The 24,352-nt window shown below is 47.5% G+C and overlaps 1 long non-coding RNA gene and 1 pseudogene across 1 annotated transcript; both read left to right on the forward strand.

Annotated features, from left to right (window-relative positions):
• The first annotated feature begins 4 nt into the window (after positions 1-4).
• LOC120105605 lies at positions 5-19,823 on the forward strand (annotated as a pseudogene).
• A 4,141-nt stretch (positions 19,824-23,964) lies between these two features.
• On the forward strand, positions 23,965-24,246 carry LOC120105608. The gene is made up of 2 exons (XR_005507953.1): positions 23,965-24,030; positions 24,145-24,246. It is a non-coding gene; the product is annotated as an uncharacterized LOC120105608 (long non-coding RNA).
• Positions 24,247-24,352: the final 106 nt, after the last annotated feature.

The following is a 24,352-nucleotide window of genomic DNA, read 5'->3' on the forward strand; positions in this document are numbered from 1 at the left end:
GGCCAGGGAGCACGACGGAGCGAGCCCCGGGTGAGATCTTTATCGATTCGTCGTTTTTTTTCTTTTTATTCAATAAAGATTTCGATCCATCGTTTTATCCCGGTTTTGCGGTTCGTTTAGAGGTCTCTAACGCGTTCCTCCTCTTAAAATCTTCTCTTTTGGCCGCAGAAAGATCTTTGTTGGAGGACTTCCCAAGGACACGAGCATTGGTGAGTCTCCTGTGCTATTCCTCATTCCTCTAGGGTTTCTTCCATATAAATTTTGGATATTTTTAATTCCAGTCAACTAAAGTGTGGATTCATTGCTATTATTATCATGCGGTTTTCGTGTGTTAAATTCCTTTTTTCAAGAAAAAATGAAATATTGGAAGGGTTGTAAGCACGTCGAGCTGTTTTAATTGTGATATGATTCATCGGTTTTTTTTGCTTAATAAATCGGATTTTAATGCCTGATTTCGGTGCGATGGATCCGTGTTGTCGAGATCTAAACTCAGATGATGTTGATTGCCCTCAGCATGTGTCGTTCCTGATTTGGTTGTCTTTCTCCCTTGATTACACTTTGATATCCTGACTTTATAATTATTCACAGATCTGGCCCTTGTTCAATGCTTGATTTCTTCTTCTGTTACTCTAATGATGTTGACCATTTTCCAGAAGGTGAAATTGTCCCTTTTTTTGACTTTGGTAATTATTCTCCCTATCAATGCTTTTACTGCCTGTGTAACCTTGTTTCAATGTTAGTCATTTATTAAGTTTTGATGAACCAAATACAGGTTTTTCTTTTTCTTTTTCTTCTTTGTATCTCCAGTGCAATTTTTGTTGGTCTATGTGGTTGGATATAACACCATTTAAGTTTTTTTTGGGTTTAGCAAGCTATGCTAGGCTATTGTGTCTATTGGTTTGTTTGTTGCAGTTTTAAGGATCCCATCCGCCTTCAGGCCATTTTTGCTGTAATATACTTATAATCAAGGAGATGATAGCCTTAAAGGCTTAAACCATATTTCTGGGCACTGCTTTTGTTGTTGTTCTTTCCATCAGGACGCTGAAGCCTTGGTGTCAAATACACTCCTTTCAAATTGTTATTTCCAGTGGCTTTACTTATATGGTGCTTCTAGTTTGTTGATAGCCCTACGCCTGATCTTTTTTTATCTCTTTTTTTTTAATTTATAGAAAAACCTGGTTTCTATTTTAGCCCAAGGCATTTTTCACTTATTGCTGTACAATCACAATTTATTTTGTCACTTTATCTTTTACATCATGTGTCTTAACATCCATGTAATGCACAGTTTCTTCTCTCATGTGTGCCTTACTGGGAAAGAGAATTTATGGAAGGAGAGCATTGAAAGCCTTAAACTGTAGAATGTCTAATAAACCACACATATATAATGTTTATGACATGCATTAAATTTTAATATGTAAAAGAACATGCTTATGGTCTCATATCCCTACCATATCCTATCCCACTTTTTTTTTTTTTAATTCAAGATTTCCATTTTCTGTATGACCGTGTATGTGTTTCATAGAGAAATGATCCTCTTATCCGCACCTGGCAAATACAAACACCCCACAACAATGTTGTTGCTTACTCGATATTGTAGTGTTTGTTTGAATTGTCCTGTTTTCCTCCTCTTTTTTTTGTTGTACTATATATCCTTGTTGGCCACTAATATGCTAGGGCATAATTTCTTTATGCTTTTTTCCTTATCAAGACCATTTAAAATTTTGGGCTGATTCTATCAATATTATATGCTTTTATTTTTGGATATCGTAATTTTCTTGTGATTATGTTGTATTTTCTATTATGTTTTGCGTGGTTATTGTTGATTATCTATTTCCTGGAGTACTTTTTGATATTTGTATAATATCCACATGCCATGTTAAATGTTTCTCCTGAAACTGCATTATCTCTATTCCCCATAACAGCTACATTTACAAAGCATTTTGGGAAGTATGGCGAGATTATAGACCATGTGATAATGAAAGATAAATACACATCGCAACCAAGGGGTTTTGGTTTCATCACCTATGCTGATCCTTCCGTTGTTGATAAAGTAATTGAGGATACCCATATAATCAATGGAAAACAGGTAAATGTCATTTGCAAGCTGAGAATGTTATATTTAGCTTGATTCAATTATTAGCTTATTCTTTCCGGTGCTTTCCAGTTGAGAAATTAGTTGTATGATGAAACACATTTTTCCCCTCCTTTAAAATCTCATGTGGATGCGTTTTCATTTTATATTCGAAGTTACTTGCATAATTTGGATGCTCAGACGCTTTACTGAGTCTTTATCAATTATTTCCTTCATCTATTGCTAATAGTTTTCTACTATTTATCATCAGTGTCATGGACATGAGAATCAGATAGGTGAAGTTTCTGAGTATTCGATTCAGCAAGTGGAAAAAAATTGGATACGGATATATGTAGAAAAATTATTATTAATAAATAAATCATATAAATTTTTTGAATAGAAAAATTAATATGTTGTATCTTTTACTTTTGTTTTGTGTGATGCTTCTTTTGTTGACAAGTTGGAACTTATTAGTATGAATTATACGGGCATGATGCAGTACTTTGTAGTATTGGACTCTTAGTTTCGACATTCATCCATTGTTATTAATCACACAATTACCATGTTGTTTGGTTTGTATGTTGAGATGCAGAATGCTAGCTAAGTGACCTTAGAAAGCTGCACAAGATAATTTTGTTCATTTATAGTTGATTACAACCAGAAGAGTATAACATCTAGGACAACTGCAACAAACTAGTCAGATATTATCTTAAACTAAAATGCTGATGTTGTATTTTTTGCCTTACTACTAGTATCTTTGTCATAATATATGACCTATATATCTCCAAAATTAAGCAAATGTCCAAGATTTTCATCAACTGAAAACCAAGATTTTCATCAATAAAGTGCGAATATAAAAACAAAAAGTTGAAAAGTTAACATGTAAAACCTTTAGCAATGATATAGATTTTCACATTCTTGTGTACTAGTGCTTCAGTTTTTATTCCCATGTTTGATAAAAAAAATAAGCTACCAATTTGGGGGAACTTGTTCTTCACATTTTGAGAACAAAAATCCATTCATCTCTTGTTCGTGTAGATTTCAAAAAGGATCAGAATAAGACAAAATATAATGGCAACATTGCACCTTCATTCCCTTCACTGTATAAGACAAGCAAATAAGTTAGAATGTGTGACATCACAAAAGAGACAATATACTCATTCTTTTGACTTATTATATTGAACATGAAAACGCAAAAAGAATAACTTCAAATATAAATATTGAAATACAAGCACTTGTTATGATAAAGCTATAAAAAGAAATATACATACTTACATAATATTATGTTGCCCAAAAATGGCAAAATGTTTCATTCTTTGAAGTTAATTATTCCTTCCCACCTCTTGTTGGGTGAGATCCTTATACCAATTAACATAAAAAAGCCTTTTGGTGTAGTGATAGGTTCACCCAGTGAACTATTAGCTATTTCTAATTCTGTGGCCTTTTCCAAACAAACATCATCAGTTCATCACCAATAATATCCCAAAATTGGTATGGGCCTTGTGAGTATTCTTTGTCCTTGAAACAAGTCTGAGATTGCCATGGATATCAACATGAGCAATTGCTCATTGAGATTTCAACTTCTTCCTCTTAAGATTCTTTATAATGTGTTACATACTCCAATTCCTTCCACAACATAAGAAGAGGTAAGCTGACAAAGCAATCTGCACATTGAAATTCTCAAGCTTAAAACACATTCAAATAATCCAAAAGATAAGAAATAAAGCATTTAGGAGTTATTGATAGTTTAATTTTTCAAAATTAGGAAATGGTAGCCTTACCTATCAGTTGATTATGCTAACGTTGGAGCATGAGATCCATGGTTAGCCCATCATGATTGTGGAGGAGAAAAGTATCTTTCACACGTCACATCTCATTGTCCAACATAACCTTCACATTTTCTTTGGCATTACGAATTGTACTTTGAATTTAATAGTAGCCCCATCGTGCATTAATGACAGGTATATCTATGAATTTCTGATATTGGCATTTCATGGCTTGCCATCTCTTTTTCATTTGTTAGTCAGTTAGTGCTTCTGAAATCCCCAACTTGTTCCACACGCATGAAAATAGATAACATTATTGGGATATATTTTCTCATTACATGTGTCTCTAAAATTGCACTTTCCAGCAAAGTGAGAAATCCTGTGAAGTTTACTTATTCTTGGACTCTGAAGCTTAGAAACTTTAAAGCCATTTTTCAAATGGGTCTGATTGTAGGAAAGAGAAGAGAACTCTGATCATAAAAGGTTTTCACGTTTTTATTGCATTGGAGTTTTTGCTTACAAGATGACAGCTTGTCTTGATCAATGTTGGAAGCATAAACTCTGCAAACCTGAACATTTTTTTTGATTGAAATTGTTGCTGGAAATTGGACCCGGGGGCTGCCGCGAAGCCAGGGGAAGGAGGAGCTCCGCTGCCGGAAGGGCGGACGGCGGTGCGCCGGCCGGTGACGTCCTCCTGGAGGGGTGTAAGTCCTGCAAAAAAGCCGGTGGCCGGGCTTCCCGGCGCCGGCCCTCCGATGCTTAAGTCAGAGGGGGCAGATATGTGGAGAGAGCAAGGAAGAGAGTATATGGAGAGGACAGCCGGAATATTTGAATAAGATGAAGAAGATGAAGAGGGTGATATCCTCTATTGTGTCTGTGCTGTTTGCTTCTTTTCACCCGGTCCAGGAGGGTTCTGTCCCGGGGCCCCCAGTTTTTTCTCCCTTTTCCCTTTTTCCCCCAGGTTTCCTTTTATAGGAGGATTTTTGTTACCTGGGAGGTGACAGGAGGTTTGTCCTGTTTTGTAATAATTGGGCACGATTTGGCCCATTAATGGCGTGGTGGAAAATAAGGCCGAATCAGACCGGAACCAGGGAGTTGTCACGGTCGATCGGACCTGTTGGGGTGGTAGAACCGCCGGCCGTGGTAGGCCTGGGGTCCGTGGATGGTAAGTGTATTTATTACCGAGTGAACCGGCGGTCAGGGAGAGCCATACGCTTTGATGGTTCGGTGATCCGGAGATCGCCTTGAGCCGTGTTCATTAAATGACTGAGTGCATCGGAGACTCGAGGGGGTCTCATGCATTAATGGCAGGTCGTGCCGAATACCTGCGGAGATCTTATGCCTTGATGGCTTGGAGATAGCGGCAGGTTGTAGTGGAGTTGTCAGGTCCCTCAGGCTTAGAGGGTTAGGCAGAAGTTGAACATTTGGTCCAAGGCAATCGGCTCGGCAGGGGTGCCGAGCCGAGCTGGTCGCCCAATGGGGCGCCCTGTGGCGGGGTTGCTTCATAGTACTTCTGCTCGGCGCCCTTTGGGCGAGTACCTCCTAGCCGAGCGCCTCTATTTGGCGCTCTCTAGTCAGCGCTTTCTAGTTGAGCGCTTCTCTGGTCGGCGTCCGCTGGTCGGCTGTTCCTATCCGAGCATCTCTACTTGGCTATTTTGATTGGGCGCCTCTTGGCGCTCTCTCTGGTCGGCGCTCTTTAGTCGAGCGTCTTCCTGGTCGGCTCTTTCTAGCCGAGCATCCCTACTTAGGACGTTGGTTGGTCCGAGCGCCTCTTGGCGCTCCGGTCGGCATTCTTGGGCCGAGCATCTTTTCAGATTGGCGCTCTCTAGCCGAGCACCCCTCTGGTTGGTGCTCTCTGGTCGGCACTCTTTGGCCGAGCTCCTTTCTGGTCGGCGCTTTTTGGCCGAGCGCCTCCGTGGTGGTATGACTTTGGGGTTTTTTCCCCAACACTACCCCCCGACTTCCGAGTTCCAGTTGGCTACCAGCTGGAGCGCGGGAAGTAGCTTTAGTTGGGCCGTTACGGATTCCGAAAATTTTTTAATTTACTGCGCATTTTGAATTATCGGAGGTTTCGAGGTGCCTTTAATAGGCGGCGTCTCTTCTTTTCCGAAAAGCCTCATTATTGGGGCACCTTTCGCGAAGCGTCCTCGCGTCGTGGGCTCATGATGGGGCCACACGATCTTCGATTGCGGACGCCTTTCCACACGATCCGATGGGGCGCTTCAGCGTCCGAAGCGCTAGCCCTAATTAAATGCGTCGTTCTGTCTTTTGGACCGACACGCGTCGCCATCTAAACAGGATACAGCGTTTTTCTCGCTGATCCGGGCCGTTGGGGAGGTCTATTTAAACTCTCCCCTGGCCCCTTGTCCTCTTTCTATTGCCTTCTGTTTCCAGCTTTCCTTCCAGTCTTCCTCAGACCGAAGTTCCTTCTCTCCGGCGTTTCCCTCAGGTCCCTCTTCTTTTTGATTTCTTTTTCTCGCAATGGGTTCTCTCCCTAGCGAAGTCGAGTCCACCATGAGCGTCCTGGAGGTCGAGATGACCGAAGAGTGGTTCTTCCCTCTTCACGGGTTCCGTTTGGAGCCCGCCAGGCGGAGGGACCGGATAACCGATCCTCCGGTAGGCCGGATCGGAGTGCATCTGGAATCGCTCTGGGCCGGCCTCCGATTTCCTCTTCACGGCTTCGTGAATGAGTTGCTAACGGTGTGCCAGTTGGTTCCGGCGCAACTCACTCCGAACGCCTGGAGGACGGTGGTCGGTTTTCTATCCCTGTGTTTACTGCAGGGGATTCCGACTTCTGTCAACGTCTTTCGGCGACTTTTTATTTTTAAGTCGAATCCGGGAGACGGGGAGTGGCTTTACATCGCCCTTCGGGCGGGTCGGCCACTCTTTCATGGTGCCCCCTCGTCCATTCATGGCTGGAAGGAGAAATTCTTCTTCCTTGGTTCTGCACAGTCCTGGGGGTTTGACCCCCGGTGGGGACCGGCTCAGCTCAAGTCCATCAACAAACCCCCCAGACTTTCTCCACGTGAGCAGGGGATCCTCGACGCCATCCGCAGCCTCGGGGACGGCATTTTACTAAACGGCCTCATATGTGAGGACGCTTTGGTGAACGTGGGCTTGAGCTCGGCACGTCCCCACGGTAAGGGTAGTTACAGTGTCTCTTTTTATTTCCTCATTGTTCTAATGTTCTAATCCTGTTCGCCTTTGCAGATATCGCAAAGATGGTGACGAAAAGCGAAGTTCTTTACGCCCGCTTCCAGAAGAGAGCGGCCGAGCTCTCGGGAGAGCCCACCGAGCCGAGAAAGAAGCAAAAGGTCTCGGCAACTTCGACTCCCTCGGCGGCAGCGGTGGCCGAGGCAGGTCCTTCCCGCCCTGCGCATCCCGAGGCGGGGCCTTCTCGCCCCGCTGACTCTGAGGCGGGTCCTTCTCAGCCCGCGCGCCCTGAGGCTGATCGGGGAGAGGGCGCGGGTTCCGGGGGCTCGGGCTCCAGAGGAGCCCCGATGGCGCCCCCATGCCCGGCGCCCTTGGCGCAGATCCCTGGTCGGCAGGATGCTCCAGTTGCCGACCAGGGGAGGAGTTCAGCGGGTCCCGTGCTTGCACGCCCCGTTATAGTTGTGCGGCGGTCAGATCGGCCGCTCGTCCGACCCCAGCCCCCTAGCTTCGAACCGGGGGGCAGTCAGGGAGCTTCGGGGTCGGCTCTACCTAGGCCAGCCGATGCTGGCCTTCCGGGCCCATCGGGCTCGGGGGGACGGGTGCCCCTTGCATCCACCTGGTCGGTGTTCGAGGGTGATTCAACCCTCGAAAACCCTCGAGTAGCGCTGGAGGTATTCCGGGTCGCGCTGCTCCCAGCCGACCGGGCAATGATGCAGTCCATGAGCTATAATGCTTTCATGGACTATACCCGCTGCAACGCCGTCCGGGTAAGTAAAATCTTCCACTTGTGTAATCCGTATAGATTTTCTACTAGTGGCGCCTTATGTTTTTCTTTTCGTCTCTTTTACAGCATTTGCACGAGACAGAGATGCTGATGCACCTAGTCCAAGAATATCGGGAGAAAGCCCGGAGGTGCCAGCGCAGTTACGAGGAGGCCCAGAAGAGGTACATGGCCGCCGAGGCGAAGTACCAGGCCTCCGAGGAGAAATACCAGGCCTCTGAGGCCGAACGACAGGTGTTCCAAGGAAAGGTCGGAGCATCTGATGAAAAGATTCGAGCTCTGACCGCTGAGCTCGGTGAAGAGAAGGGCGCGCATGCATTGGCGAGGTCCGAGCTGCGCGCCGCAGAGGCTCGATTGGCCAAAGCGGAGCAGGCGCTGGCCTCCCGCGAGCAGGAGGTGGGGAATGCCCGCCTCCGACATTCGGAGCTCGAGCGGGAAATAAAAACCCTCGAGAAGAAGGCCACCTACCACGAGGCTCGGGAGCTCGAGGCTCGGGAGCAAGCTCAGAGCGCGGTGGCGCTCTTTCGCGAGTCGGAGGAGTTCCGCGACCTCCTGGAAGAGGAGGGCGTGAATGGGCTGATCCAGGGCTTCCGGGATTTCCGCAATCAATTGCGGCGGCTCTCGGATTTTGACGTGAACTTGCTCCAACCGGGAGCAGGGGTCGAAAGGCCGGATGCGGAGGCGGATGCTCCGGAGGCCGAGGCGACCGAAGCCGCCCCCGAGGCTACTCCCATCGCTGCCGAGGCCACCGAAGAGGTTCCGGCTGCTGAGTCAACCACTCCCGGTACTGCCGAGGCCGAGGTGGTCGAGCTCGAGCCTTTGATGTAATTTTTGTTATTTCTTGTAAAGTCGGGATGGCCTCCCATACTTGTAAGGGTCAAACCCGAATTTTGTACTTAGCCTACGGGCCTTTTTGAAATGAATATGCATTTCTTTTTTGGAAACTCGTCTGTCATAGTCCAAGTTTTTCTGCTCGGATCCGTTTTAGGTTCCGAGGATATGGGCTCTAGGGCCTCAGCTTTTCCCGCCACAGGGTTTGAGTTTAAGTTTGGCTTGCCGAGCTCCATTGCTCGGTCCTTCAACCAGTGGTATAGCAACGCTTGTGCTTATACCAAAGGATTTGGGCTCGGAGAGTCTTCCCGAGCTCAGTCCAGAATTCGACCGAGCCCTAAGGCGGTCTCTAGGACTTAAAATTTTTGCGAAGTTAGTGAACTTCGATCCTCGCGTTGCCGGGGCGGACCAGATTCGTTTCCAACGAATGGGTCGAATGCTCGTCAACTCGTGACGGAAATTCACCGGACTTAGTATAATAATGTGCTGGTGTCATTAGCACTCCTTCGCCGAGGCGATTGAAGACGCTCCTCTGCTCGGCGTCCGTTCTTTGAGGACATCGGCAGAGAAAAATCCAAGAACAGAATAGATGATGTAGAAACATTAAATAAATGGGTACCTTGTACCGTGTGCGTCTTTGCGCCAAGGCGACTGAAGACGCTTCTCTGCTCGGACTCCATTCTTTGGGGACGTCGGCAGAGAAATCCAAGAATAGAATAGATAATGTAGACATTAATGTAGAAACATTAAGCAAATGGGTACCTTGTACCGTGTGCGTCCTGGCGCCGAGGCGACTAAAGACGCTTCTCTGCTCGGACTCCGTTCTTTGGGGACGTCGGCAGAGAAATCCAAGAGCAGAATAGATAATATAAAAACATTAAATAAATGGGTACCTTGTACCGTGTGCGTCCTGGCGCCGAGGCGACTAAAGACGCTTCTCTGCTCGGACTCCGTTCTTTGGGGACGTTGGCAGAGAAATCCAAGAGCAGAATAGATAATGTAAAAACATTAAATAAATGGGTACCTTGTACCGTGTGTGTCTTTGCGCCAAGGCGACTGAAGACGCTTCTCTGCTCGGACTCCATTCTTTGGGGACGTCGGCAGAGAAATCCAAGAACAGAATAGATAATGTAAAAACATTAAATAAATGGGTACCTTGTACCGTGTGCGTCCTGGCGCCGAGGCGACTAAAGACGCTTCTCTGCTCGGACTCCGTTCTTTGGGGACGTCGGCAGAGAAATCCAAGAGCAGAATAGATAATGTAAAAATATTAAATAAATGGGTACCTTGTACCGTGTGCGTCTTTGCGCCTAGGCGACTGAAGACGCTTCTCTGCTCGGACTCCGTTCTTTGGGGATGTCGGCAGAGAAATCCGGCGATGGAGAACGAGCCGAGCTCGTTTGGCCAATAAAGACAACATCCCAACGTATCGGGGCATCCCGATGAACCGGGGCATCTCGACGTCTCGAGGCATCCCGGCCGAGGTCGGGGTAGGAGCACGAGCCGAGCTCGTCCGGTCAGAGAGGACCGCTACTCAATAGTCGATGGAGCACGAGCCGAGCTCGTCCGGTCAGAGAGGACCGCTACTCAATAGATGGAGCACGAGCCGAGCTCGTCCGGTCAGAGAGGACCGCTACTCAATAATCGATGGAGCACGAGCCGAGCTCGTCCGGTCAGAGAGGACCGCTACTCAATAGATGGAGCACGAGCCGAGCTCGTCCGGTCAGAGAGGACCGCTATTCAATAATCGATGGAGCACGAGCCGAGCTCGTCCGGTCAGAGAGGACCGTTACTCATGTCTCGACGTCTCGAGCTTCCCGGTAACCGGGGCATCCCGACGTCTCGGGGCATCCTGACCGTGGCCAGGGTAGGAGAACGAGCCGAGCTCGTTGGTTGATGGAGAGCGCACCACGAACTCACGGACATCTTTAGGAGGTCCACGCAGGTACTCCATCATCCCGAAGCATCGGGGCATCCCAACCGTGGTCAGGGAAGAAGAATGAACCTTATGCCATGAGATAATCAGGAAAATTGGTGAGCTCGGAATAAGTTCGCAAACCATCAGTTTATTGTGAAATGAAATTCATAGAATGAAATTCAATGGTTGAATAATGGGGAACCCCTCAGGGTTCTACTGGTGGTACACGCGGAGATTTTCAGAGCTCTAGCTCCACGGAATGGGAGTCCCATCTAGAGACTCCAATTGATAAGTTCCGGGTCGGCGAATGCGCGTGACTCGGTATGGTCCTTCCCAATTCGGGGCCAGCTTCCCTCGCTCAGTTGGTCGGGAGGTTTCAGCTCTTCTTAGGACAAGGTCCCTTGGTCTGAAAGATTTGACTTTGACCCTGGCGTTGTAGTACTGAGCTGTCTTTTGCTGGTACCTCGCCATACGTACTCGGGCGACCTCCCTTGTTTCCTCGATCAGGTCGAGGTTGCCTCTGAGCTGCGAAGAGTTGGAGCTGGCATCGTGGTGCTTGACTCTTGGAGAGGGGAGCCCAATCTCTAGTGGAATGACGGCCTCCGTCCCATATGTTAGGTTGAAGGGAGTCTCGCCGGTGGGGACGCGGAACGTAGTCCGGTAAGCCCACAGGACATTGTATAGGTCTTCGACCCATTGTCCTTTGGATTTGTCGAGCCTGGTTTTGAGACCCTGCAAAATAGTACGATTTGTTACCTCGGTTTCTCCGTTTGTCTGAGGATGCGCGACCGAGATGAAGCGGTGGTCAATGCCAAGCTCGGAGCAGAACTCTCTGAAATGGATGTTGTCGAACTGGCGACCGTTGTCAGAGATAAGGATGCGGGGAAGCCCGAATCTGCAAATGATGGACTTCCAGACGAAATCCCGCATCTTCTGCTCAGTGATCCAGGCGAGGGGCTCAGCTTCCACCCACTTAGTGAAATAGTCGATGGAGACGACCAGGAACTTCCTTTGCTTGGTGGCCAGTGGAAATGGCCCAAGGATGTCAATTCCCCACTGGGCAAAAGGCCAAGGGGAGCTGATAGAAGTCAAAGGAGCCGAGGGCCGGCGCTGAACATTGGCGTTCCTTTGGCACCGGTCGCATCTTTGGACGAAATCCATAGCATCCTTCTGGAGTGTCGGCCAATAATATCCTTGGCGCAGAATTTTATGGGCCAATGCTCGCCCTCCCAGATAGTTTCCACAAATTCCTTCGTGGACTTCGCGCAGGGCATAATTAGCTTCCGTTGGGCGAAGGCATCTGAGGAGGGGAGAGGTGAAGGATTTCCGGTAGAGCTTTCCCTCGTATAGTATGTATCGGGTGGCGAGGCGCTTGATTCGGCGAGCCTCTCGTACATCAGCAGGGAGGGTTTTGTTTTGCAGATAGCTGATGAGTTCATCCATCCAGCTTGGCTCGAGCTCGGTGCAGAAGGTCTGCTCGGGCTCGTCTGTGCTGGGCTTTTGGAGATATTCCAGTACTGCTTCTTTGGGAAGCTCGCTCATGCGAGAGGACGCCAGCTTTGATAGCTGGTCGGCCTTGAGATTCTTCGACCTGGCAATATGTTGAATGTGGAAAAAGTTCAAGGTCGAGGCGAGATCCCGTACCTTCTGGAGATATTTCTGCATGGTCGGGTCTCTGGCTTCGAAGTCGCCCACAATTTGGTTGACGACGAGCTGAGAATCACTGAAGGCCTTCAAGTCCTTCAGTTCTAGCTCTTTGGCTAGCTTAAGCCCGGCGACGAGCGCTTCATACTCCGCCATGTTATTGGAAGCAGGAAACTCGAGGCGCAGGGCCTGCTCGGCGACCACCCCCTCCGGGCTGGTGAGAATAAATTCTGCTCCGCTACCCCCTGAGTTTGAAGAGCCATCGACATGTAGAGTCCATGTCAAACTCGGGTTCTGCTCCAGCGGTGGCTCAGGTTCAGGCTCGACCTCATCCGGTATGGTGCACTCGACAATAAAATCTGCGAGTGCTTGTGCTTTGATCGTCGGTCTGGGCCGGTACTCGATGTCGAATTCTCCGAGCTCAATGGCCCATTTAGTGATCCGACCCGCACGATCTGATCTCTGCAAGATCTGCTTGACCGGCTGGTCAGTCAGCACAGCCACTGTATGAGCTTGGAAGTAGGGTCGGAGCCTCCGAGCCGAGATGACCAAAGCATAAGCGGTCTTCTCAAGCTTGGAGTATCGGGTCTCAGCGTCCCTTAAGACCCGGCTGGTGTAATACACTGGTTTCTGAAGTTTCCCCTCTTCTCGGACCAGGACCGAGCTTACTGCTACAGGGGAGACAGCTAGATACAAGTAGAGGAGCTCACCCTGTTGAGGCTTCGTGAGCAGGGGAGGGGGAAGCCAGCAGGTGCTTGAGCTCTTCAAAAGATTGCTGGCACTCGTCCGACCACAAGAAGCTCTTCGGCTTCTTGAGGGCTGCAAAGAATGGAAAGCAGCGCTCGGCCGAGCGGGAGATAAATCTCCCGAGGGCTGCCACTCGGCCTGTGAGCCGCTGTACCTCCTTGACCGTCCTGGGAGGCGTCATCCCTTGGAGGGCTCGGATCTTCTCTGGATTGGCCTCAATTCCTCGTTGTGTAATGATGAAGCCGAGGAATTTGCCGGAGGTGACCCCGAATGCACATTTAGCTTGGTTGAGCTTCATCTGGTATTTTCAGAGTGTGGAGAATGCTTCATTGAGGTCGGCTATGTGGTCTTGCGCCGCCTTGCTTTTTACCAGCATGTCATCCACGTAGACCTCCATGTTTCGGCCTATTTGGTCTTTGAAGATCCGGCTGACCAGCCTTTGATAAGTTGCCCCGGCATTTTTTAGGCCGAACGGCATCACTTTGTAGCAGTAGGTTCCCCTGTCGGTGATGAAGGCTGTCTTTTTTTCATCTTCTGGCGCCATGCGGATCTGGTTATATCCGGAAAAGGCGTCCATGAATGCCAGCAGCTCGTGACCCGAGGTGGAGTCCACGAGCTGGTCGATGCTGGGAAGTGGAAAGCTGTCTTTCGGGCAGGCTTTATTCAGGTCGGTGTAGTCCACGCACATACGCCACTTTCCGCTAGCTTTTTTGACGAGGACCACATTGGCGAGCCATTCCGGGTAGGATATCTCCCGGATGAAGCCGGCTTCAAGGAGCTTGCCAACCTCCTCGGCTGCTGCTCGTTGTCGTTCAGGAGCGGCGCCTCGCTTCTTTTGTCGCACGGGCTTGCAGGTCGGCTTTACTTGGAGCCGGTGGACCATGATCTCTGGATCTATCCCTGGTATGTCTGCAGGCGACCATACGAAGACATCCATGTTGTCTCGTAGGAAGTTGACGAGGCGACTCCTCTCGTGTTCGCCAAGGCCAGAGCCGACCTGCACGGTTAGCTCGGAAAAGTTCTCGTAAGGGAACTTGAATTAACAACTCACCAGGCTCTACCCGCTCTTTCTGGGGGTTGACCCGTGCCTCCATAACTTCAGTTGAGGACTGGTCAGTCGTTGGGGCAGGCACCTCGGCTGGTCGTCTTGCCTCGTGGGTCGCTAGGTAGCATCGCCTTGCCACCATTTGGTCCCCTCGGGCTTCACCGACTCCCTGACTGGTGGGGAATCGCATCAGCAGGTGGTGAGTTGAGACCGCTGCTCGGAGGGCGTTGAGTCCTGGCCTTCCGAGGATGGCGTTGTAAACCGAGGGCAGGCGTATCACAAGGAAGCTCATACCCACGGTACTTTCACGAGGGGCGAGCCCGGCTGTGACCAGAAGGTCGATCTCGCCCTCTACTGGGACTGAATCCCCAGTGAATCCAACTAGCGGAGCATTCATTCTCCGTAGCTGTTCTTTTGTCATCCCCATTTTACAATAAGCACCAAAATACAAAACATTCGCCGAGCTTCCATTATCAACCAGGATGCGTTTTACATCAAATTTATTTATGATCATGGAGATGACCATGGCGTCATCATGGGGAGTTTCGACTCCCTCTAGATCGTCATCTGAGAAGGAGATGGCTTCAGAGGTGCGCGGGCGCTTCGAGGAGGCTTCTTCCCCTGAGGCTTCCCCAGCCGAGGTCCCGCCTCGGATAGTGTTGATGACGCCGGCGATGGGCCTGTTGGCATTTGAACCTTCAGGCTGTGCTGCTCCTTCGGCTGGCTTCTTCCCTTCACGCCGGCCTTGCACAAACCGATCGAGCACCCCTCGGCGAATGAGTGCTTCGATCTCATTTCGGAGCTGATAACAATCCTCGGTATCATGGCCGTGATCCTGGTGAAAACGGCAATACTTCCGGAGATCACGCCGGATTCTGGTGTCTGGCTTTGGAGGGGGGAGCCGGATGCAATCCCGGCTCTCAATTTCCATGAGGATTTCAGCCCGAGGAGCATTGAGGGGAGTATACTTTTCATACCTCCCTTGGGGTGCACGGGCCTGCAGTGGGAACCTCGGGCGGAGTGGTGACCTCTGCTGTGGCGGTCCTCTCAACCGGGGTGGACTCTTCGGGCGGGGCGGATTCTTAGCTCGTCGCGGAGACGGGCTTCTGGGCCGGCCGCGCTCCTCGCGGCATCTTTTCTTGGGGTTCTGCTCGGTCCCACCCCGCCTAACTGCCACGGCCTCTTCTGCCTTGGCATACTTCCGCGCCCGAGCGAACATTTCGGTGAGGTCTATGGGGAAATTCTTCTCGATCGAGAAGAGGAATCTGTAGGACCGGGCTCCAGTCTTCAATGCTGACATGGCGATTGACTGGTCAAGCTCCCGGACCTCCCATGTTGCGGCGGTGAACCGGTCCAAGTACTCCTTGAAGGATTCTCCCTCCTTTTGTTTGATGTCAAGGAGGGAGTCGGATGTTCGCCGCTGGGGCTGGCTGGCGGCAAAGTTGCCAGCAAATTGTCTGCCGAGCTGCTCAAAGGAAGAGACAGTACTCGGCTTCAGCCCGGTGAACCAAAGTCGGGCTGGCCCTCGGAGTGTCGCCGGAAAAGCTTTGCACATCATGGCCTCCGAGGCTCCTTGTAGGGCCATTAAGACCCGGTAACTCTCCAGGTGGTCCAGGGGATCAGCCTTGCCGTTGTAGGGCTCCACCTGGGGCATCTTGAACCGTAGTGGGACCGGTTCATCTTCGATCTCCGGGGAGAAGGGAGACTTCGTAGTGAACTCGAAGTCGTTATCATGTCCTGATTTTCTCCCGTGGAGTGCCTGGATTTGGCGCTCCAGCTTCTCGACCTTCTTGTCGAGTTCATCATTCTGGAGGATCGCTGCAGCGGTTCGTTCGAGCGCAGGTTGCCCTGGAACCGACTCAGCTTCTGAAGGCTGTGGCCAGCCTCCATAGCCTCTGGCTGGGTGCTCTCTCCAGAGGGAGGCTTGGACTTGGGAGTCCTGACCTCGAAGGGGAAGTCCGCTTGTAGGAGGCTCCGGTTGAGCTGGAGCCGGAGGAGGCGGTGCCGTTGGGATGCCCCTGGGTTGCAAGCTTTGGACAGCGGTAGCCAAGAGGGGTTGACTCGGCCGGAAGTGGTGAGTTCCGGACGGAATGCTCAGGGCTGGGTGGAGGACGTCGAGAGGCGTTGGAAGCCCCTTTGCTTCTTAGCTTCATGGCAGCGAACTCGGTGCCCTTCCTCTAGCGCCAACTGTTGCTGGAAATTGGACCCGGGGGCTGCCGCGAAGCCAGGGGAAGGAGGAGCTCCGCTGCCGGAAGGGCGGACGGCGGTGCGCCGGCCGGTGACGTCCTCCTGGAGGGGTTGTAAGTCCTGCAAAAAGCCGGTGGCCGGGCCTCCCGGCGCCGGCCCTCCGATGCTTAAGTCAGAGGGGGCAGATATGTGGAGAGAGCAAGGAAGAGAGTATATGGAGAGGACAGCCGGAATATTTGAATAAGATGAAGAAGATGAAGAGGGTGATATCCTCTATTGTGTCTGTGCTGTTTGCTTCTTTTCACCCGGTCCAGGAGGGTTCTGTCCCGGGGCCCCCGGTTTTTCCTCCCTTTTCCCTTTTCCCCCCAGGTTTCCTTTTATAGGAGGATTTTTGTTACCTGGGAGGTGACAGGAGGTTTGTCCTGTTTTGTAATAATTAGGCACGATTTGGCCCATTAATGGCGTGGTGGAAAATAAGGCCGAATCAGACCGGAACCAGAGAGTTGTCACGGTCGATCGGACCTGTTGGGGTGGTAGAACCGCCGGCCGTGGTAGGCCTGGGGTCCGTGGATGGTAAGTGCATTTATTACCGAGTGAACCGGCGGTCAGGGAGAGCCATACGCTTTGATGGTTCGGTGATCCGGAGATCGCCTTGAGCCGTGTTCATTAAATGACTGAGTGCATCGGAGACTCGAGGGGGTTTCATGCATTAATGGCAGGTCGTGCCGAATACCTGCGGAGATCTTATGCCTTGATGGCTTGGAGATAGCGGCAGGTTGTAGTGGAGTTGTCAGGTCCCTCAGGCTTAGAGGGTTAGGCAGAAGTTGAACATTTGGTCCAAGGCAATCGGCTCGGCAGGGGTGCCGAGCCGAGCTGGTCGCCCAATGGGGCGCCCTGTGGCGGGGTTGCTTCATAGTACTTCTGCTCGGCGCCCTTTGGGCGAGTACCTCCTAGCCGAGCGCCTCTATTTGGCGCTCTCTAGTCAGCGCTTTCTAGTTGAGCGCTTCTTTGGTCGGCGTCCGCTGGTCGGCTGTTCCTATCCGAGCATCTCTACTTGGCTATTTTGATTGGGCGCCTCTTGGCGCTCTCTCTGATCGGCGCTCTTTAGTCGAGCGTCTTCCTGGTCGGCTCTTTCTAGCCGAGCATCCCTACTTGGGACGTTGGTTGGTCCGAGCGCCTCTTGGCGCTCCGGTCGGCATTCTTGGGCCGAGCATCTTTCAGATTGGCGCTCTCTAGCCGAGCACCCCTCTGGTTGGTGCTCTCTGGTCGGCACTCTTTGGCCGAGCTCCTTTCTGGTTGGCGCTTTTTGGCCGAGCGCCTCCGTGGTGGTATGACTTTGGGGTTTTTCCCCCCAACAGAAATAATGACCATATGTGGTTTAGTTTGCTTCTAGCTAACCTGCTCGAGCAATTTGCTCTCTAGCAATTTCTTTGATGAAGTGCAGTTGCCTTCATGTATAGTCTTTTTATTTATTCACCAAGTAATCCAGCATGTATTGTTCATCCCGTTGTTTTATGGGCTTGTGGCTTATTGATTTTGGTCATGTGCAACATATCCCCAATGTTTGTGAAATCATTTTTTGCACTGATTACTTTAAGCTGTCTTTGACCCATTGTTAATTTTGCTAAATGTTTGGATTGTGATTTGTTGGTTAAGTCTTAGAAATATGGTTTTGTATTATGCGACTATTTGTAGGCTTTGTCTGGCCTTCCATGTTAGGAGCTGTATACTTAAGTGGCACCAGATCCTCTTCTTCAATTTTCCTTTAAGCAAAAGTACAATTGAGTTATTAGAAAGAGATTGTAGGTGAAGTTTCGGGCTAGGTAACAACATCTTCAGTGATGGGAGATTAGTTGCAACTGACTAGAACGCCTCTATGTCAGTCCTTTCTTCTTCCTCCTCCTCTTCTAGCAATAACATTAGTTGCAGCCTTGTAAACTATGACTGCATGCTTCTTGCACATCTGCGTACCAATAGAATATATGCCATACATCTTGCTGATGGATGCCGTACTGCATTCTTTTCTTTTTAATTTTGCTTGTTAATTCTTTTCCTCATTTTCTTTGAGTTTGCTTTAGCTTGATCATTTTCAAGTCTTTTATATGTTATACTGTTTCTTATGCATGTATTTCAGTAGCTAGTGCTGGATGCTAATGTGGGAGGTAAAGTAATATTGTTGTGGTTCCAAATATTTAAACACTTGGTAGCTGATGAGTTGTGACCTACAGGTTGAAATCAAAAGAACCATCCCAAAAGGCTCTGTGCAATCGAAGGATTTTAAAACAAAAAAGATCTTTGTTGGTGGGATCCCATCAATGGTTACAGAAGGTAATTTAGTTTATATATTATGTTTTTTTTGAGCAAATATTATACACTTCCTGAATGTTTCTATTGCTTGCTGCTCATTCTTTTTGGTGCTTTATCTATTGATTAGATGAATTCAAGGATTTCTTTCAAAATATGGGAAAGTGGTTGATCACCAGATTATACGTGATCATTGCAACCAACCGCCCTCGAGGCTTTGGCTTTATTATTTTTGATTCTGAACAAGTTGTAGATGATTTATTAACGAAGGGGCAATATGATTGATCTGGCTGGTTCTCAGGTGAGTTTTCTGCAACCTTATATGAAGGATATGGAACTGAACCTGATTTTGGTGTGCTCCCTGTCCATGCATTGTTTTGGTTTCATTGTGGTTTATAGAGCTATTATACTTCATATGATTTTGCGTATATCACTGATTTTTGTCAAATTTATTATGTTCTTAGGTTTAAGGTTACTGTAGGTTCAATTATATTCCTGAAGACGAGGCTTACTAGACTGTGTAACAGGAATTAGGTTAATGCTGTTGCTTTGTTGTAGGTGGAGATCAAGAAGGCTGAACCAAAAGAAAGCCTCAAACCCACCACCTCATGCATATGGTAGTGAACCTAGGTCTCGTTCTTTGGTGATGGCTTTGGTGATTTTTGGCAACTCTTATAGCAGTTTTTGGTGGCGGCGAATTTGGCCCCGGCTTTCCTATTAGGACCTCTGGAGGTCTTGGTGTAGGTTTGGTGGTTATGGTGGCTATGGTGCTGGTGGGTGGTGAATTGGTGGGTGGATATGGTGGTTTTGGTGGAGGATTAGGGGTTACCTGAGGAGAATCTTCTCTTGGTTACTCCAGTCGCCTTGGATCATATGGAGGGTTTGGTGGGGGATATGGTGGAGGGGGCTTAGGTGGCTATGGGCGTGGCGACGAGGATTTGGTGGTAATGGAAGTTCTAGCTATGGTGGTGGATATGATTCTGGCCCAAGTGCTGGTTATGGCTCTGGTGACTGTATGGTAGTAGGGCAGGCTATGGTGGTGGTGCTGGTCGATATCACCCATATGCAAGGTAGGAAAGAGGCCAGTTTCTTCCAGCTAAACTTGTTATAGACATTTTTCATTACAGGTTTCACTAGTTACTGGGATGCAAGGTTGTGCCAGGTTCCGTAGATGCTATAGAGGGTCTCTCAGACTGTTGAGCTCCGGCTTGCTAGTTTTGCTTATTTAGAGTGCTATCAGAGTCATGTAATGTTTAGAAACCCCGAACTAGATGATCTATGGATTGTGTTTTTTTGTTTGGTTTTTTGTAGACTTTAGAATTTCATGTAGCTTGGGATGTACTCTGTAGAATGCTGTAGCATCAATATTTTAGGCCTTTAGTGTGCCCTTTGGTTCTTAAGTTTTGTATGCGGCACGGCTAGATTTTCTAGTCTGAAATTTTGACAGGTTGGGACAATACTAATTTCTGTTTTAGCTGGTAGCACCTGGAAACGTTGAACAAAAAGCTACTCAACATTAGTATTATGTGACTGTGGCTTCCATTGTTTCGTGCTGGTTCTGCAGCAGAGGGTTTTTTTTTAACCTTAAGAATTTCAAGTTTTTACTATTTAGCGCACGTTTTCATGTTATAGTGAGCCGCAAAATGGTTTACTAGATAACAGTTCAGTAAGGGAGTGATTTAGGCTCACTGCATGGTGGAAAGAAGAGTTTCCATTGGAGCGGGATGCCACTCATAGTGGACCTAGAGACTCATTCTTGGCAGATGATTTGACCAAGGCTGTGTTGAGGTGATACAGAAGTGATCATCTGTGTTGAACAACTCTTAGCATCCACCAATAATGGCATGCCCCTCCAGTTGGAACTCAGTTTCACTGCATGTAATACTTGGATTGTAGCCTTTTCAGTAAATATGTGCTAGTTATTCCTGTTACATCAGTTGGACTTCTGTCAGTTTATTTTGAATATTTTTTAATCTGCTACTTTCTTGAAGTTGTTCATCCTAATCTTTTCGTTTTCTAAAAAAAGAAAAGATCTGTTCTGAATATCTGGCCAATGGTTTGTATTTTAGCAAAGTCTGAGCTGCTGGACTGCTGGTAAATATACATCATTCTATCGAAGTTCTCCTGAACAATGATATAGAAATAATCTTTACCTTTATTTTTTGGTTTTCCCCCTTTTTGTTGGCTTGATTGGGTTATTTGGTAATGAAAATCCAATAAAGTTTTTTCCATATACAATTTGTTATTCCTCTCTTTAGTTTGCTGGGCTATTCTGAGCTCATGATGTGCCTGCTAGCTAATACGTTACATCAAGCTTAACCCTAAGCTTAGCTTAGTTCATGCCTAACTCTCGGAGGCCTCTGTTAGACAAAAGCCTGCAGTTATAGGTGACCTCAGTCTGTTCTCTCATTTCTTCTTTTCCTTTTGAAAATTGTCTTAAATAACTTTTTACTTTTTGAAAATGATATTATCTTCATGGTATTTTAAGCATAAATTTTGATGATATCAACTTGTCCCGTTTGTTCTCCTTCAGAATAAAAAAGGGTTTGTTCCCTTTGTAATTTTTTTCTTGGTTCTAATTTTATGGAGATCCATTAATCAAGACTGGAGATGCTCTTAGAAGTAGGGAGATCCTGGCCGCTGATCCTCGCACATGTTTGTGCTTGATAGTTGTAGTGTGGAATTTTGGACCCTCTTTACCGCCGTCAGGATGGCACTCAATGATCCTGCATGTATGAACGAGTGGCTGTAAGACAACCCATGAATGGCTTGCGGCTCGTGCTGGTGTAATGACGATTTCCACGGCTCACAATTGTACTTGAAATTTTTGTTAAATATTGATCGGTGGCTGGCAAAATGTGGAAGATAGGCGTTATCCGACTTCGTATGGGCTTGTTAGCTAGCCAGGATAGCTGATCTTTATATATCTAAATTGGACATTGTTCGGCGAAACTTGCCATGTTTTCGGATGGTTGCAAGTTGCGATGTTTTGGCTGCATGTTGCTCTTGTAGCATATGTAATTCACGGGGTCCATTGCGTGATTGCCTCTTGCTAGCTTTGTCCTTTATGTGGATTATTTTTCTGGATGGACGGATAAAATCTAATCTCATTGTTCATCGTTCGAGGTACGCTTGTTCAGTGTATTCTATTTTGTATATTAAAAAATTTATTAACACTTGGTGCTGGGCCGCTCTTTCTGCACGTTTAATAGGAAAATGAGTTGTCGTTTGATGGTGCCGAGTAAATATGATTTGATCTAAACAACATTAGTTTTTGATAAATTCGGAGTCCAAGCTACTTGTGAAGGATGCTGTGAGGGCAAACAATCTCTCTTCATAAGGTATAAATTGTACGATGCTTCTCCTTTTGTCTATTTCCGAGCGCATATTTTACATTTATTGCCAACAAACGCCCGCTATGTGAGTTGATGGTTCATTCCTTAGAGAATGGGGGTTTCATTGTCCCGTAAAGTCCCTTATATTCTCTTTTCGTGAAAAAAATCTCAGCCACTTAATCTTTCCAAAGTGAAAATATTGGGAGTTGTGTGACATCCTCTAAATTAAACCAGAGTGAGTTTTCCATGAGGTTAATTTAAGCCGTATAAAGATCTGTCGATACCTCTTCTCAAAATAGAGGCCGCAAAGTGGTCTTTTGATAACGTGCATCTTTCAACGTTTCCAAGCCTTTAAGAAACTTTTCTTCTTCTTCTTCTTCTTCTTTTTTTAATTTATTTTTTTAAAGAAAGTAAAAAAACTTGCTGCTCCATGCCGTGCTGTTGATATGGTGGTGGATGGATATTAAAATAGCTGAATTCTCTTGAAAATAGCTGCATTTCAAGCAACGTTTATCGTCGTCTCATATGTTGTGCCAATTCTTGATTATCATTGTAGGATCGAGGAAGTGAATAGGACTAAGGATCAAAATAGGAAATCATGATAACCATCTTTGAATCGCTACTTAATTGGCATGTGCATTGTCTGAACTTATGAGAGCAACGAGTATGTCTGAACTTATAACTTTTCTGCATCCTGGCAGTCCTGGAAGATCGTGATAACACGTAAACGGCACAAAGAGAAAGTTATGGGCTAAGTTATCTGGTGGCATATAACTGGAGTGCATTTCTCAATATCAGCAATCTATGGCTACCAGGAATTGCAAGTGAATCAGCGAAATTACCTTCTCGTTTGAACTGCATAATTAATCCATTTTGACCTAAAATTCCCCGGCGTGATTTCATCAGTTTCTTTTTTTGTTCCCCTTTTTTTCTCACCATTCTGTGTATACTTAGAGTTTATTGTTAAAAGAGGATAAGCACAATTACTCATCTTCATGCTTCCATTTATGTATGTATGTATGTAGGTAGATTGGTTTTAGAGTGGAGGCCGGACTGATCCACATCTCTCCCTACCCTGTGTTTGTTATTGTTCTCTCTTAATTAAAACACGGTGGAAATTAGAAGTGTTTTAAACGTAAATACCATCCACATCTCTCCCTACTCTGCGTTTGTCATTGTTTTCTTTTAATTTAAGCACGGTGGAAAATTAGAAGGGCTTTAAGCGCAAAAAACCAAAAAATGACCAATTTTAGGAATACGAAGCACATAATTAAATTATCCCATCTCTCACTCGTATTATAACGATAATATGTCGCAAGGCAGCTATATTTATTACATGTAACGTCGCGGCGAACGGCCGGACTGCGGCCGCAGTCTCCCGCTCTTTTGAATAAATCACGTGCACGGCACGTGCAATGTTCTCGTGGACCCCTTTTTTTTACCCCTCCCTCGTCCCATCCCTTTTTATGGTTTTCCGCTATAGGTCGTAACCCTAGGGTTTATTCTTTTCTTCCCCGAAACTTTTCGACTGTTCCTCTCTTTGCCGCCCTCTCCTCATTCCCGCTGAACGCCGATGGGCTTCTCGGAAGCAGCAGGTGGCTGCGAAACCCCCGAAGCCAAATTCGAAGAAGAACAAGAAGCCGCAGGAGAAGGACGAGGAGGAGAGAGACCTCCTCTCTTCCAACCTGTCCATGACGTCGAACCCCTCGACGGCGATTCCGGCCCCGAGGACGAGGAGGGAAGAAAATGGCAGCCAAGGGTCCGACCTCGAAGACGAGCTATCTCGATCGGACGTCTCCTCCGATGGGGACCCTTCACCGATGACTTCCTAGGAGGCAGCGACAATGGTCTCATCTCTATCTCTGATTTATGCCTTCTTTTGGAGGTTTTGGGTTCGGAGTGGGATTTGTTGTGATTATTTTTTGTCGGGTTATTATAGAGGAAGGAGAGGAGGCGAGGTCGGAGTCGGACGAGTCTGATTTAGAGGCGAAGTCAAGAGCGATTGATGAGGCAAGGCGAGGGCAGAGGCGGAGGCAGAAGAGGAATTGAGGCTCAATATAAAGAAGAGTCGGATGAGTTCAGATTGCCGATGACAGAGGTTTTGTGAATATGCTGCTTCTTTTGCTCATTTTCAGCATTATTTTGGATTTATAGCTCACGTTTCTTAAAAATTTTATATTACAGGAGCTCGGAGAAGAAGCTCGTCAACCGCCGAATCTTCCGACTCTTCAGCGGAGGATAAAAGAGAGTGCGTAGGATTGATCTCCGATGCTCCGTGCCTTTTAAAAAATTCTTCTTGTGATTATGTAATATTTTTTTTGGGTTGGTTGATTAAAATCTTCTGGGATTGTTGTCTGTCCAGTTGTTCGTGTTCTCACGAACTTCAAGACTCTGAGGCAGGAGGGGACCTGTCGGAAGAATACATTGGCCAGCTCAAGGCGGACATAATGTCTTATTATGGCTACAATGAGTTTCTTGCCGATGGTTTTATGAGGTATGAAGCTCTTCATTTGTCTTTGTTGGTTTATATTAATTCGGGATTTCCTCCCTTTTCCATGTTTTACGCTTTG

The sequence above is a fragment of the Phoenix dactylifera genome, unplaced genomic scaffold (genome assembly GCF_009389715.1).
Source record: "Phoenix dactylifera cultivar Barhee BC4 unplaced genomic scaffold, palm_55x_up_171113_PBpolish2nd_filt_p 000320F, whole genome shotgun sequence".
NCBI classification, from domain to species: Eukaryota; Viridiplantae; Streptophyta; class Magnoliopsida; order Arecales; family Arecaceae; genus Phoenix; species Phoenix dactylifera.